Source organism: Hydractinia symbiolongicarpus, chromosome 6 (assembly GCF_029227915.1).
Source record: "Hydractinia symbiolongicarpus strain clone_291-10 chromosome 6, HSymV2.1, whole genome shotgun sequence".
NCBI lineage: Eukaryota > Metazoa > Cnidaria > Hydrozoa > Anthoathecata > Hydractiniidae > Hydractinia > Hydractinia symbiolongicarpus.
The window spans coordinates 21,681,488-21,689,258 of NC_079880.1; positions in this window are offsets into that span (position 1 = coordinate 21,681,488).

The window sequence follows — 7,771 nt, forward strand, 5'->3', positions numbered from 1 at the left end:
TTCAATAGAATTAAGGCCATATTTCCGCAAACAAAACTGTTAGGCATGCCCTCATCAGATACTTTGTGATTGTGTATCTTATCAGATACTTTGTGATTGTGTAAAAAATTGACAATAATGGGGACAAACTACATGAATTGGCATTATAGGGCGCCACTTCAATAAAAATACGGCCATATTTTCGATAACAAACACTATTGGGCATGCCCTCATCAGATACTTTGTGATTGTGTAAAATATTGATAATAATGGGTCCAGTCACATAAATTGGCATTATAGGGCGGCACTTCAATAGAATTGAGGTCATACTTCCGCAAAACAAACACTGTTAGGCATGCCCTCATCAGGTACTTTTTGATTGTGTAAAATATTGACAATAATGGGACCAACCACATTGATTGGCATTATAGGGCGGCACTTCAATAGAATTGAGGTCATACTTCCGCAAAACAAACACTGTTAGGCATGCCCTCATCAGGTACTTTTTGATTGTGTAAAATATTGACAATAATGGGACCAACCACATTGATTGGCATTATAGGGCGGCACTTCAATAGAATTGAGGTCATATTTACGAAAAAACACACTGTTAGGCATGCCCTCAAAAGATGGCTTTTGATTGTGTGAAAAATTGACAATAATGGGACCAACCACATGGATTGGCATTATAGGGCGGTTGTTCAATAGAATTAAGGCCATATTTCCACAAACAAACACTGTTAGGCATGCTCTCAAAAGATACTTTGTGATTGTGTAAAAAATTGACAACAATGGGACCAACCACATGGATTGGCATTATAGGGCGGCACTTCAATAGAATTAAGGCGATATTTCTGCAAACAGACACAGTTGGTATGCCTTCGAAAGATACTTTGTGATTGTGTGAAAAATTGACAATAATAGGACCAACCTCATGGTTTGGCATTATAGGGCGGCACTTCAATAGAATTAAGGCCATATTTCCGCAAAACAATCACTGTTACGCATGCTCTCAAAAGATACTTTATGATTGTGTAAAAAATGGCAATAATGGGTCCAGTCACATGAATCGGCATTATAAGGCGGCACTTCAATAGAATTGATGTCATATTTCCAAAAAAAAACAAAACTGTTAGGCATGCCCTCATCAGATACTTTGTGATTGTGTAAAAAATGGAAATAATGGCACCAACCACATGAATTGGCATTATAAGGCGGCTGTTCAATAGAATTAAGGTCATATTTCCGCAAACAAACACTGTTAGGCACGCTCTCAAAAGACACTTTGTGATTGTGTAAAAAATTGACAATAATGCGACCAACCACATGGATCGGAATTATAGGGCGGCACTTCAATAGAATTGAGGTCATATTTCCACAAACAAACACTTTTAGGCATGCTTTCAAAAGATACTTTGTGATTGTGAAAAGAGTGGCAATAATGGGTCCAGTCACATAAATTGGCATTATAGCGCGGCCTTAAATAGAATTGAGGTCATATTTCCAAAAAAAAAAAAAAACTGTTAGCCATGCCCTCATCAGATACTTTGTGATTGTGTAAAATATGGAGATAATGGGACCAACCACATGAATTGGGATTATAGGGCGGCACTTCAATAGAATTGAGGTCATATTTCCGCAAACAAACACTGTTAGGCATGCTCTCATCAGATGCTTTGTGATTGTGTAAAAAATTGACAGTAATGAGACCTACCACATGAATTGGCAGTATAGGGCGGAACTTCAATAAAATTGAGGCCACATTTCCGAAAAAAAACACTGTTTGGCTTGCTCTCAAAAGACACTTTGTGATTCTGTGAAAAATTGAGAATAATGGGACCAACCACATGAATTGGCATTATAGGGTGGCACTTCAATAGAATTAAGGCTATATTTCCGCAAACAAAACTGTTAGGCATGCTCTCATCAGATGCTTTGTGATTGTGTATCTTATCAGATACTTTGTGATTGTGTAAAAAATTGACAATAATGGGGACCAACCACATGGATTGGCAGTATAGGGCGGAACGTCAATAGAATTGAGGTCCTATTTCAGCAAACAAACACTGCTGGGCATGCCCTCAAAAGATACTTTTTGTTTGAGTGAGGAATTGACATTAATGTGACTAACCACATGGATTGGAATTATGGGGCGGCACTTCAATAGAATTAAGGCCATATTTCCGAAAAAAAACACTGTTACGCATACTCTCAAAAGACACTTTGTGATTGTGTGAAAAATTGAGAATAATGGGACCAACCACATGAATTGGCATTATAGGGCGGCACTTCAATAGAATTGAGGTCATACTTCCGAAAAAAGACACCGTTAGGCATGCCCTCATCAGGTACTTTTTGATTGTGTAAAAAATTTACAATAATGGGACCAACCTCATGGATTGGCATGATAGGGCGGCTGTTCAATAGAATTAAGGTCATATTTCCGCAAACAAACACTGTTAGGCACGCTCTCAAAAGACACTTTGTGATTGTGTAAAAAATTGACAATAATGGGACCAACCACATGGATCGGAATTATAGGGCGGCACTTCAATAGAATTAAGGCCATATTTCCGCAAACAAAACTGTTAGGCATGCCCTCATCAGATACTTTGTGATTGTGTATCTTATCAGATACTTTGTGATTGTGTAAAAAATTGACAATAATGGGGACAAACCACATGGATTGGCATTATAAGGCGGAACGTCAATAGAATTGAGGTCATATTTCAGCAAACAAACATTGCTAGGCATGCCCTCAAAAGATATTTTTTGTTTGTGTGAAGAATTGACATTAATGTGACTAACCACATGTTTGGAATTATGGGGCGGCACTTCAATAGAATTAAGGCCATATTTCCGCAAACAAACACTGTTAGGCATGTCCTCATCAGGTACTTTGTGATTGTGTAAAAAATTGACAATAATGGGACCAGTCACATGAATTGGCTTTATAGGGCGGCACTTCAATAGAATTGAGGTCATATTACCGAAAAAAAGCACTGTTAGGCATGCCCTCAAAAGATATTCTTCGTTTGTGTGAAAAATTGAGAATAATGGGACCAACCACATGAATTGGCATTATAGGGCGGCAATTCATTAGAATTGAGGCCATATTTCCACAAACAAACACTGTTAGGCATGCTCTCATCAGATACTTTGTGATTGTATAAAAAATTGACAGTAATGAGATCCACCACATGGATTGGCATTATAGGGCGGCACTTCAATAGAATTGAGGCCATATTTCCGAAAAACAACACTGTTAGGCATGCTCTTAAAAGACACTTTGTGATTGTGTGAAAAATTTAGAATAATGGGACCAACCACATGAATTGGCATTATAGGGCGGCACTTCAATAGAATTAAGGCCATATTTCCGCAAACAAAACTGTTAGGCATGCCCTCATCAGATACTTTGTGATTGCGTAAAAAATTGGCAATAATGGGGACAAACCACATGGATTGGCAGGATAAGGCGGAACGTCAATAAAATTGAGGTCATATTTCAGCAAACAAACATTGCTGGGCATGCCCTCAAAAGATATTTTTTGTTTGTGTGAAGAATTGACATTAATGGGACCAACCACATGGATTGGAATTATGGGGCGGCCCTTCAATAGAATTAAGGCCATATTTCTGCAAACAGACACAGTTGGTATGCCGTCGAAAGATACTTTGTGATTGTGTAAAAAATTGACAATAATGGGTCCAGTCACATGAATTGGCATTATAGAGCGGCACTTCAATAGAATTGAGGTCATATTTCTGCAAACAGACACTAGTTGGTATGCCCTCGAAAGATACTTTGTGATTTTGTACGAAATCAGCAATAATGAGAACAAGCTCATCGTTTCACATGGGAGGTTATGTTTCATTAGAATCAAGGCCACCAGCTGTGATCAACCACTATCGGGACACTGCTGCTGAAAGTTACCTTTATTGCATGTACTGACGTGATAGATTGTCACCCAGAAAATAAGTTGAAGAAGAAGCTCTGGGAACTATATTGTTTTCTCCCGTGTCTTTCCTTCCAGTTCTATGCGCAACTTTGTACACAACGATTTTAAACTTTTTTCATTAGGACGACGTTTTATGTGGTCTCATATTAATAATATCATATCACTCATATTCAATATTATATCACTCATCTTAATATAGTCTTAAATTACACATTTAGGACAATATGCAAAATATAGACAACAAGGGGAAAGTTTAAATTTCTATATTTTGCATCATTTTATATTTTTCTTTTCACAAATTTACTTTAGTTTTATCTGTTTATTTATTCTGAACCATTCACATTCAATTATATTTCCATGGTTTAAAAAATTTTTCCTTTAATTTTCTATGTGTAAAAACAGGGCTTAGGGGAATGCCGGGCTGCCCTTCAATGTTGTTATACTATGTACATTTATATAATTTATTTTTTCAAAAGACTTAAACAGGTATTTGCTTTGCTTAATTATAATATCAATCAAGTCCTGTTTTATAAAAGGATAAATCTTTAAAAAATGCTGCAATAGATAAGTTAGTTTGGGAGCAAATCTACATATTCATAAAACAACTAATCCCAATCTGCTTGAATAAAATGCATTTTGCTGCGTGTTATGTTACAATAATAACTTTTATACATACACTAACAATAAAATAACTTTTATTTCTAGAAGCAAAATTGTTCAACATTTACACTAACATTTTGACACAGGTTAACGCTTAAAAAACCAAATTGTTATCCTTTATCTCTTCCACAGACTAATATTTTAACACAGTATATCGTAAAAAAGCAAAATTATTCCCCTTTATCTCTTTCTTGAGACTAATATTTTGAAAATTTCCACATAACAAATCATACTTCGTTAAAGTGCACCATTTCTATCTCCTCCCTCCTCTCTTCTTCCTCCTCTTCAACGCAGGCTCCTCTAAATTGTATAATTAAAGATAGTAGGAGCGTACAACTTATTTGTGTACAAAACAACATAAAACCTTGACCATATGAAAAATGACGCAGATTTACGTGATGCCATCTGTTTCGCTGCGAAGCCATTAATGACGCAGATACTGTATGAGCTGCAGCTAAACGAAAATATTGTTTTATCATTTATGGCTGGTTTGCAAGAAAAAAAATTGCGCCTTTAATCACAACAGGGATTGGAAAAATGAGGTATATGTTGGATAAGGCAAAAAGTAATTTATATCCGGACTGGTTTACTTCCCCCCTGGGTGTGAAATTATTTAAAGAATGGATCATTTTTTGCGGGAACCAGCAACGAGAGTGAGCTGAAAGTGAGGAAATAACACAAAACATAATGCTATGAAAAAGGTGGGGGAGTTTGTGGGATACAATGTGACTTTTTAAGCTCGTTAACATTGAACTGAAAGCCCGTGAGCGTTTCTTACCTGCAAATACCATACATAGGAAGGCACAGGGAATCGATTTAAATTCTTTGCCTGTGATATAGAGCATGGTGGAAACCACTGTTGCAAAACATCCAACTACAACTCCAATTTGTGTGATGACGTGAACTAAAATACCAGAAAGAGAAAAGTTATAATATATCGAACTTTATAAACGTTGAAAAACACATCCGCGGGAGTTGTTGCCTGATGTAACAGCCGATATCGCTTATTTAACGGCTGATAAATTTCAAAACCCTGAGAATAAGGTTGTGCAAAACATATAGAAGTCATACCAGCTTTTACACCGCCGATTCTCGTGATACATTGACCTTCTGCACAAATTTCAAATATACCAAAATATATGTAACCAGAAAAGTTATGATTAGTGATAATTTCGTATAGCATCCAGCGTTTATCAAGTATTGATACGATTTGAAATGTTATCACCATCATGCACATTATAGATATTGTTATTTTCAAAAACTTTTTTACAGCGTTAGAAACCATGATTTAACTTGGTAGAAAGTTTCTTCTGCATGCTGTGTTTTTCGCGTTAAATTTTTGTATTTTAGAAATTAAATCAACAGGTAGACTGTTGTTCTTACACAATAAAGACATCAAAGTTTTATCATACTTGCAGCACAATTTTTACAGTGGAAACCAGAAAAACAAAACATTGTACGTACGGCATGATCATTTTTTCTAGCCTAGTTAGCTAAGCTTTGTTCGTGGATATCAAAATTCAGTTTCCTCATACAAAAGCTTACATGCAAAAGATGTGTCAGAGCAAATTCCAATTTCTCAGATCAGATCAAACCCCGAATTAAAATAATTACAATAAATACAAAGCCAGCGTGGTCACATCTTACCCTCTGAAATAGTACAAGAATACATGGAATCACAGTCCTGATTTTACTTGCGCACGCATCTAAGTGATTACATAATGCCCGATGCGCGCGCAGAAATGGAGATAAAAATGTAAACAAACTAAGCGGAAAAGTTACCTCCATTTCTGCGCGCGCATGAAAAACACGGCACTATGATTGAGTGTATTAGTTGTATTTGTTTGGACACGTTCAAAACAAAATATAATTTTCGATAATGGTCACGTGAGTTAAGAACAATAGAAATAACCAATCAAGAACCGCGGTCATATGCCGAACGAACCACTGGCTCCCTGTCATTTGTTGGGTCCCTGTTCTTTTGGTGTGGTTGATTCCATCCACCTTGGAATCCAAGTCAAATTCAAGCACGGATTTGGAGAAAGGTGGAACCTTTTTCGCTGTTGTTGTTGGTTGATATTTCCGCCCCTGGCTCGTTTTGTTGATAGTCGCGGCCCCAGTTCTATTCGTTTTTATCGCTTTGGTTGTGAGTAGTAATGATAAACCTTTTTGCTCTTAATATTCCGTATCGGCTTGTTTGGTTGGCATTCGCGGCAACGGCCAAAATTCGCGGCCGCAACGCTAAAATATGCCAAAACTTAGCATGAAACCTTCCGTCGACCCCCGAGCCTAGAATCCGCGCTACGAAGGAGGTCGGTTCCCTGCACCCTAGAATCCAAGCTTGGTAAGCTTTACAGGGAAAGCAGAAAATAACAGCCTAGGCAGGGTTAGGGTTAAGATTAAGTTCAGGTTAAGAACAGTTACGCAAAGTGAAAATGAAACAACTCTGGAGGACGTGCAAAGAACTTTACCACTTGGCTTTTTGTAAAGAACCGAACCGTTCTCTTGTTTGAAAAAAGTCGCTGCGGACTGGGATTTAAGTTGTCTTCGACACATGAAATACTGATCCATGTAAAAAGTAAATAAATGAAATAGGAAACAAAAATAAGCAAACTAAGTGACCGTAAATTACCGAATAAGTACTTAATTAAAAATTTCATCTGTTTTTTTCAGGGGGGCGACGCTTATTTTAGCGAAGGGGGCTTATTCGGTCATTTGCAGTTCAGTCAAACCTTGTTCCGAGGGCTTCCAGCCTTTACACGAGAGAACGCAACTATCGCTGGGATCGAGGTTGGGAGAAGGGATAGGTTTCGGACGGTTCGATTCTAAATCAAATAAACTTGAATTATAGGCAAAAAATAAAATAAATAAGCAAACTTAGCCTATCAATAAACCATTTCTCTGCGTTCTCATGGTCTATCAACTTTCGTGGCGGTAAAGCGTATTGCGTGATCCAGACAGAGGAACTAGAACGACAACAATTGTGCTCATTGTTCAGGGAAAGGGTTGCTATTGCACATGCTCCTTATTAGGTCGAGCGCGCAAGAGAAATGCGACAAAAGTGAATAGACCCAGGGGGAACGCAGTAAGTTTGGGGTCGATGAAATAGACTAAAGCAATCTACGGTTAGCGCAATGCATCATGGTCAAAACAACTTTTCCGAGAGGGGA